The 8,077-nt window shown below is 46.5% G+C and overlaps 1 protein-coding gene across 10 annotated transcripts in view; it reads right to left on the reverse strand.

Moving 5' to 3' along the window:
* Positions 1 to 8,077, reverse strand: part of LOC135920355 (glycoprotein-N-acetylgalactosamine 3-beta-galactosyltransferase 1-like) — a 147,608-nt gene that overhangs the window by 93,535 nt on the left and 45,996 nt on the right. The window contains exon 1 of one of the 10 annotated variants that reach the window (XM_065454585.1): positions 7,921 to 7,939. The exons of 7 other annotated variants lie outside the window; for them this stretch is intronic. The gene's annotated coding sequence lies outside the window, so the exon portion shown is untranslated. Of the gene's footprint in view, positions 1 to 2,218; positions 2,354 to 7,920; positions 7,940 to 8,077 lie in introns of those variants that run through there. 2 more of the 10 variants (XM_065454583.1, XM_065454589.1) reach the window with 2 other exon arrangements.

The raw sequence follows: 8,077 nt of genomic DNA on the forward strand, positions 1-8,077 counted from the left end.
TAAGGACGTTCCAGAAATTCGGTAAATCGAAAGCTCGTGAAGAACAACGTCACGGTTTCGCGAATCAAAAGCTTTACTGAAGTCTATAAATAACTTAACTGCGATTGTCTATGTGCTGAGCTAACGTTTTTTTTTTAGAGTTAGCAGGGCGATTTCAGATGATTTTACTTTTCTAAAACCGAAGTGAGCGTCAGATAAGATAATTTCTTCATAAAAAAAAAATTCTTATCCGGGAGCACATAATCTTTTCAAGTCCTTTCGAGCATACCTGTAAAATTGAAATGGGTCGATAATTCGACACGAAATTTTCATATCCACGTTTTTACACGACAGCCAATTTGCTTTCTTTAATTGCGTGAGGAAATCTTCCTGTCTCAAGCACCAAATTCAAATATGCGTAAGGGCAGGAATAATAAATTCTAAAACGTACTTTACTGGTTTTACTTGTATATTATTTATATATAATGCTCTACTATTTTTATCCACATAAAAGTTCTACAACATTCTCAATTATCCGTAGGCAAAAAAAAGAAAGAGATACTACCGTTTCTCCTACGTTGTGATATGCACTGCATTGTGAGCTTGTGTGGGAAAGATCGCTGAAGTAACGTTGAAGCGCTTGCGCGAAGAATTTTTTTAGTGCAATTCCCCATTTTTGTATTTATTTTGTTTTGTGAACTTACTCGTGTACCACGCTGCTAAGATCTTCTTTGAGATCACAGTATTTATAAATAAATAAATTGTGTGACCGCAGCTGCCAAGGGTGGCGCAGCCCAGTCAGGCACGTTCACTGCCTTTTGTCGCGCCCCCAGTGCATTTCATAAGGAATGTCTTCAATAAATGAATACAGAAATAAATGAATGAACAATGAATACGCTTGGGAGAATTGTACTATCATGTGCAACCAGCTAAATGTTCATTAAAACAATTGGCAAGCTCTTCTCGAGATATCTATTTATTCGCAACGCATAACTTCCCCGGATAGGAACTTTTGCCTCCACGCGCTATAGTTGGTTATTTATAGCCTTGCACGCTGTGTGAAGGTGCTCCTGTGCAATGTCCGAAAACAACACGCGGTTTCCCAATGAGTTTCGATTTAATGATCCCGGACGGCATAACCCCTGTGAACGGTTGCTTCTGTCTACAGCGTTCTCGGCTCCCGTTTTCCAACCTCCACAAATATGTTCTCACACTGCGGCGCATCGGGACTCCGGCAGTAAGCGCTGGTTCCCTGGATTGGCGCCAACGACGCCGTTCGAGGCTCAATGCGAAAGAACGAAAGAAAGAAAGAACGACAAAAAAAATCATTCAGGTATAATGGTGCATTAGGTCCTCGCATGCGTCGTTGAGGAGATCGACCAACGGCGCAATAGCTTTGCTTCACACTGCAGCTCGTTATGTCTTGCAAGAAGTCTGACCCTTCCGGTCGTACAGCTTAATGCAATACCACGTGTGCAGCAGGCTTTCGCCTTGACGCGTCACAGGAGTTCAACATGCTGCCGATTTTTAAGTAGCTCGTAGCAGAGCGTCCAAGTGTTGACGGGCCGATTTCTTGACATACGTCGTATAGCCCGCTTCGTGTAAGCTATATGATGCAGACACAACCACTTCCCGCCCATTCCGAAAGCCGGAAATTTTTTCTATGCATATCAGATTTAGAGCTGAAACGGGAATGGTGGATTTGTCAATAATTCGCAGCAGCAAATGTTCTTTCATTCGAATATAGACGTTCCTGCGCGTGAGCCAATCTTAAGAACACGTCGAGAACTTCTTAGCCGAATTCGAACAGCGTTTCATGAAAGTCGAAATTCACAGACACAAGTATACTACTTTCCACTAAATCGACGGGAGAGGCATTTGCCCTGCAATGAGCATTAAACGGAATGATAATGGTGATCGTCATGGTGATAGCAAAACACACTTGCCTTATGCGAACTATCAGCGCCGAAGCATCTGGATAAGACGGCAACTATCCTGACAAAGCGAGCGTCATCATGTTGCGTCGGTTCACAATTCCCACGTGCGTGATGTCCGCTTTCCGAAGGTCGACTGCCCAAAGAAATTAAATACGTATCAGATGTGTCGAGATCACATATGTTCCCTCGTTCCTCTCAATAAAGCAACAGTACTGACTCTTGATTCGTTTTAACCATCACTTGCAATCGAGGCCACAGAAGAAAAATAAACAAGGTTAAATAATTGTTCCAGAATTATTTACCTTTGTGAGCGCCGTTTGATACGGAGTGTTGGGTAACGCCACCGAAGCTTTTCTATTTAGTCATTCCCGTTGCGCTTGTTTTGGCGCCGTTAGGATTCGTCGCTCGCGCTGGCAAGCCACCCAATCTTGAAGTGCGCCCTAACAAGGTGACGCCATTCTCGCGTCGACGTTCTCCCTACCTTTGTCGGTCGCTAATCCTCCAGCCGCATTCTACGATTCTCTGCAGGCGCCGTGTGGTTACGGCCTCACGCTGCGGCCAGTTCGATCGAGCAGGGGCGTTCCCCTCGACTCTGAGCAAACGTGCGCGATTCAGCGACGGTAAAGTTCGCGCCAGCGGCGCATTTGAAAGGAGGCGCCCCCTGAACACGCACAGCTGCGCTGCGTGTCCCAACCACCACAAAGGCCTTTCTATTCTGCGCCTGCATGCAAAATAGAGGGCGCCCGCGCTACGAATTCTTTCCTTCTTTTTCTCGGGTTACTTCGCGATGTAGTTCCGCCCCGCTTCTGCGAGGCCCAAGGAGAGCAAACTCGCCAACAACGTCGCGTCACGTCACACCGTACACTCGAAGGAGACACGTGGACAAGCGCCACGCTGTGACCGTTACACTGGACACGCGACAGCTCGGAACACAAAGGCGAAGCATGCGTTTTCCCGATATAGTTACGCCGATTCGAACGCTCGATTTAGCCTCCCCGTGTACTGTATAGCGACCGGCGTGCATAGAGGAAGCACCTTGGCGGGGCAACTGGTTGTGCGCCCTCGCAAGCCGCTTTCTTTCTTGCTTTTCATTCATCCGCCCTGTGACACGAAGCTCTCACAGAGTGCGGTGGCACAGCTGCACTTGTTCCGTGCTTTACTTACAATCGCTGAAGGCACGGCAGAGCGAGAGAAAAACGGGCTCAGCCTGGGCTGTCCTGGCCACACGCGTGTGTCATCGCACCAACGCAAGGATTACGACGGAACTCACGAGGACTGTAGCGCAACGTAGCGCAACACTGTGTTCTTACAGTCAAGTTTGTTTAGCACGATGCAAATCCAACTGGCCCAATCTTTCACCTGACTAGTTTACCACGTTTAGTGGTGATTCAGAGCATTGCGTTGTCTCGGCTACATGCGACATACTCCAATATCATATTTCATATTTTTCACCCTGCACGGTCACAGGCGCCATTTTTACACGCTTATCGCGCGCCGATGAAAAGGATGGCCAATGAAATGCGATCCGACCATTGACACGTGGTGCTCGGCTCAGGTACCGATAGTGCTTTTGAGTGGATGAATCGATTTTATGAGTGTCCCCTTTGAAAGGGTTTTGTGGGTGGTGCCACCCGGAGTTTCAAAAGAACGCTCCGCATTCGCTCGGTTGGCCATGAGCGGCGCTGGTTAACACTCCCAGGGCCAATTGAGTACACATACGCTAATACCACGAAAGTGAGCGGGAGGGTGGCCGCCACGGTGGTATGTATCGCACGCATAATGCGCCCCCCCCCCCCACACCTGCGGAAACTCATAATTTCTGTCACCACAACTTCCCTCCCCCTTACTATTTCTACGTTTCAAACAAACGTAACAATTAATCTGCCCTGTGCTTTATCTCGCTTCATTGTATGTTTTATTCGTAAGGTGATGATGGTGTAGCAGCAGGCGTGGTTAGCCTGACATGTTTAGCCGGCAATTGTTCCGTCTGAGCACCTCACGCATTTTTAGCAAGGGCGTGTCACCAGACATTCCCAACTCCGTGTCCCGAAGAAAGACAGGCAACAGTCTTAGAACTCTCTTCCCGACTACTGCGGGCCCTTCTGGAAACACTACATCTTCCTATAGCTCGCGTGTGTACGATGTTCCTTTTGCAGAGAGTGAAACGACGCCTTCATTTCCAAGTCAAACTGCGTGCATAACCAGGCAAAGTGTTCCACGTGGGGCATCACCGATCTCACAGCACAAAGTAGAAAGCTGGAAAGCGTATCGCCCAGTCCTGTACAACCAGGCCTGGATGTACGCGGAGTTGGTTCTAATGCGACACAGTAGGGCAGCGCCTTCGTGAGTAAGTGTTGTGGAGCGCCCGCAAAATGAATGCAGGTAGCGTGTGGTTTTCTCCAAATTTTCCGGGCTCCCAATTTTGGGGCACGTGATAGCTTTTCGCGCACAAGAGCGTCAATTTTCTCATTGCCTTCAATCCCAACACGTGACGCGATCCCCTGAAATTTCGCTTTGAATCCTCAGCTCCTAGGGTCTTTAAGGAGCGCCAGGGTTTACCAGTAAGCCTCTCGAGGCAGCTTTGCATGGTTTTCATTAACAAAATATTGAGCTCCTAGAATCCCCTTCTCGCTCTTGTAATGTGTGCTAGGCATACAATTTCATACCAAGAAAACTAGAAGCTATGCCGCTCATGTCCACGCTTTATACAGTGCAGTGTTTCAACCATAAAGGGAATTGTGGGTACAGTGCAGTGATTTGCCTTAACTTTGTCCTCCTTGCTTTAGACAGTGTTCTCATTTCTAATTTGACAACTGTCATCGCGAATTTCCCGTGCCACAATGTTTAGCCTACTTTAGCATCTTAATGTTGCCATCCTAATTGGCTCGAAACATCTCAAATAACCGGAGCTGTTTCAGCTGGGCAACATAGTAATTCGTTATGAGTGTTACTGTTACAATATATTACCGCTATATCGGCACGCATATGCTCAAAAGTGTCGAGACTTCCTTATTCAATGATAATTGCGTTCTAGAGAGAATTAGTTGTGAGCGTAACACAGTCTATCACTCAAGAGAAACGTTGTTTGACTAGCATCATAAAACAGCGTAATCACGAGGGAAAATGAAATAATCAGCCGCGTTCGAGGCCAATTCGTAGGAAAAAAATCCATGTTTATCTATCGTTCCCAAGATAGTTGAACGGACGCATCACCCCCTTTTACTCCAGTAATTTTAGTATGAAACCCAACGGTGCTGACACAAAGTAGTACACAAATCCCCGATCCTCTTCATTGTCCCGTGTCCTTTATTTATTTATTTATTTATTTCCTTGCGCCACATACTATAGTATCCACCATTAGCAGTACCTTATCGGAATGCTTCAGCGATCCAAAGAAGCCACGGAGGACCTGAACAGTAATACCGGCTCAGCACCAGTTGTTGGGTTGTTTCCTACATCCACTAGGCTGCAGCACAACATGGACGAAAAACAATAACTACAAACGCCACAGTCACGGTGGTGACCGCTAATGGCGTATATCTTGATTTAAGCTCTATTTTTAAAAAAAGGTGCTGGTGCTTAAAGAGGGAGCCGACTACGTATCTTCGCCGACATAGTTGTGCTAGAAACGATCGTAATAAAAGCAACGATTAGAGAAAACAAATACAGTGACACTTACTAAGGGTTACGTGAAAAATAAATGTACCTAGGAGTTCACACAATGTAATCGTTGTTCGACGGGTGCGAATGTCTTTCGAGTGCCACATTTGTGTTAAGTAGTATTGGTGTTTTTTTCTTAACTATATAAAGGGTCCCCTTACAATGTCTACACTATGGGACCTTTTCCTGTACTAAATATCAATATTTTTGTATCTGCACTAAGTATTCAATAAACTACAACTTCAAACTTCTAAGCTCAACACACTCGATCGCTAACACGGACGCAAGAGGCACGGAAACGAGAATACACGGGGAAAACACGTGAACAAGTCTAATGTACGAGCGCAGAAGAACAAGAAGGGCACGAACGACAAGAATAATGAGAAAGCTATATCACAATCAGATTTAGTAACATGTTCGAGCGCCCATTCCTGCGTTGAGCGTCGGCGTCTTCGGCGCATTCGAGCGAACGAGCACGGCGAAGGATGAAAGACTGAACGCGGAGCACAGCGGGGGATGAAAGCAAGCTACAGCGAAGAAAGAGCGAGGAGGAAAGCGGAGGACGAGGGTATGGAGAAAGCGTGAGAAGCGTAGTGCCGCGCAAGACGGGCTCTGCAGCGACGACCCCTACGAGATGGCGCCAGAGTAGCGCACGTGCCGTTCGTCTGTTCACCGATGACGCCATCGATAAGGCATTGCGTCCACCGATACCACATATGGAAACAGAGCGCATGATCGGAGGTCTGTTGCGGCGGCGGCACCGAATCGCGCCTACGCGCCACTCGCGCGCTGATTCTCGCGATCTTCCTGTCAAATTATTAGCCTCAATCTATCGCGAAATCATAACGCGTACAGAGCTGCGCTGAAATTTCGCATTAGGGAATATCGTAATCGATGGTAAATTTTTTTATATTACTGGCTCCTCGAGATGAGCTATTGCGCATACGAAAATGTGTTACAATTCTGATGACCATGAACGCAAGGCAATTCTTAATGATAGTGGCCTCCTACCCAAAGCTTCTGATATTGCTTTAAAAAATCCCTTACGGTATCATTTTTTTCCCCAATGTAAAAGATGTCCTAACTGTGTATCAGTCTCTTAAGTCAGTCTTAACTTATACACAACAATGAACTGTGTCAACACAAAATCTGGTTTTAATCACTATAGTGCATCGCGTGCATGGGCCTCTTATACAACTTGAGTTGTAACCTGGCGAATATCATAACGGCAAAATTTCCCAGTGATTCTCAGGTAAGTACGAAATTACAGGTAACGTCACTGCTGACGACATGGCGCGCGCGGCTCAACAAGATGTCGCCGCTACACCAAGCTGCAAGTGACGCAGGTTGTTTTTTTTTCTTTGTTTTAAAGAATATATGCGGCCGTGGTGTGTCCATTGTGAGCTCCAGCTCAAAGTATCCGGCAATAACTAGCGCAGACACCCGCGGGCTCACTGACCAGCAACACCACGAGGGCATGGTGACACATGGTGCCAACCACCCTGCGACACTGCCGAGACCCCGGACGAGTAGGCCTCTGGGCTCCGAAAAGAGAACGTCACACCGAAGACATGAAGGCAAGAGAACAATGACTCTGTACAGCTGGATGGGTACGACGATGGCAACGTTGTTGTTGTTCCAGATTTTGGCTCACATCCACACCATGTCTAACGGCAGTGGGTACGTGCCATTAAACAAGGAGTCATCATCAACATATTCACAATCCCCAACTCATGCACTGCGCAAAACAGGCAACGGATGGATGGATGAATGCTATGAACGTCCCCTTTGAAACGTGGAGGTTGGTTGCACCACCAAGCTCCTGTTATTAGTTTGCCTAATGTCCTACCTGTCTTGCGAAAAAAAAAAGAATTTCCAGCATAAAACTTTCTAAACCACTATGAGGAACCTTGTTTTTGCACGCGTCCGCTGTTCGTGGTCTCCCTAGTTTTCTGCCAACAAAATTCCAATCGCCTCTTACTAATCTCTACTGCGGACATGTTTACTTTCCCCTTCTGTTGCTGAACCCAAGGGCTTGAAGGAGGCCACAGGAGCCGACAGCTAGGCAGACACCTTCACATTCTAATAAAACATGTTCCTGTTCCTTCGTGAAATGGCGGAACCCACTCTGGGGGATCGGCCATGAATCGGGCAGTGTAAAAACTCCTCTTTTTTTTTTAGGAAAATAAGTGAAATGAGTTTTTTGCAAATGTGAATTAAACATGTTCAATCGTTTCCTTAGCTTTACCGCAGCATGCGCATGCTTAATCTTCTTTGTTTTATCTCGCTTTTGAGTACGCGTTCTAAGGCATACCGATCTCGCTTCGAAAACCAAGGAACTTACCTTTAGGTTATCATAAATTGTTTCTTTCCTGATTTCGTCTTTTTTCCTCTTAGGTATATATAGTCACTCATAGGTGGTTTCTTTTTCATCGCCGCCGCCCATGAGCTTGTCTCCGCCTCTCTTGACTTTGCGTTTGACGTTCCTTTGTTGCCGACTT

This window comes from Dermacentor albipictus, chromosome 1 (assembly GCF_038994185.2).
Source record: "Dermacentor albipictus isolate Rhodes 1998 colony chromosome 1, USDA_Dalb.pri_finalv2, whole genome shotgun sequence".
NCBI lineage: Eukaryota > Metazoa > Arthropoda > Arachnida > Ixodida > Ixodidae > Dermacentor > Dermacentor albipictus.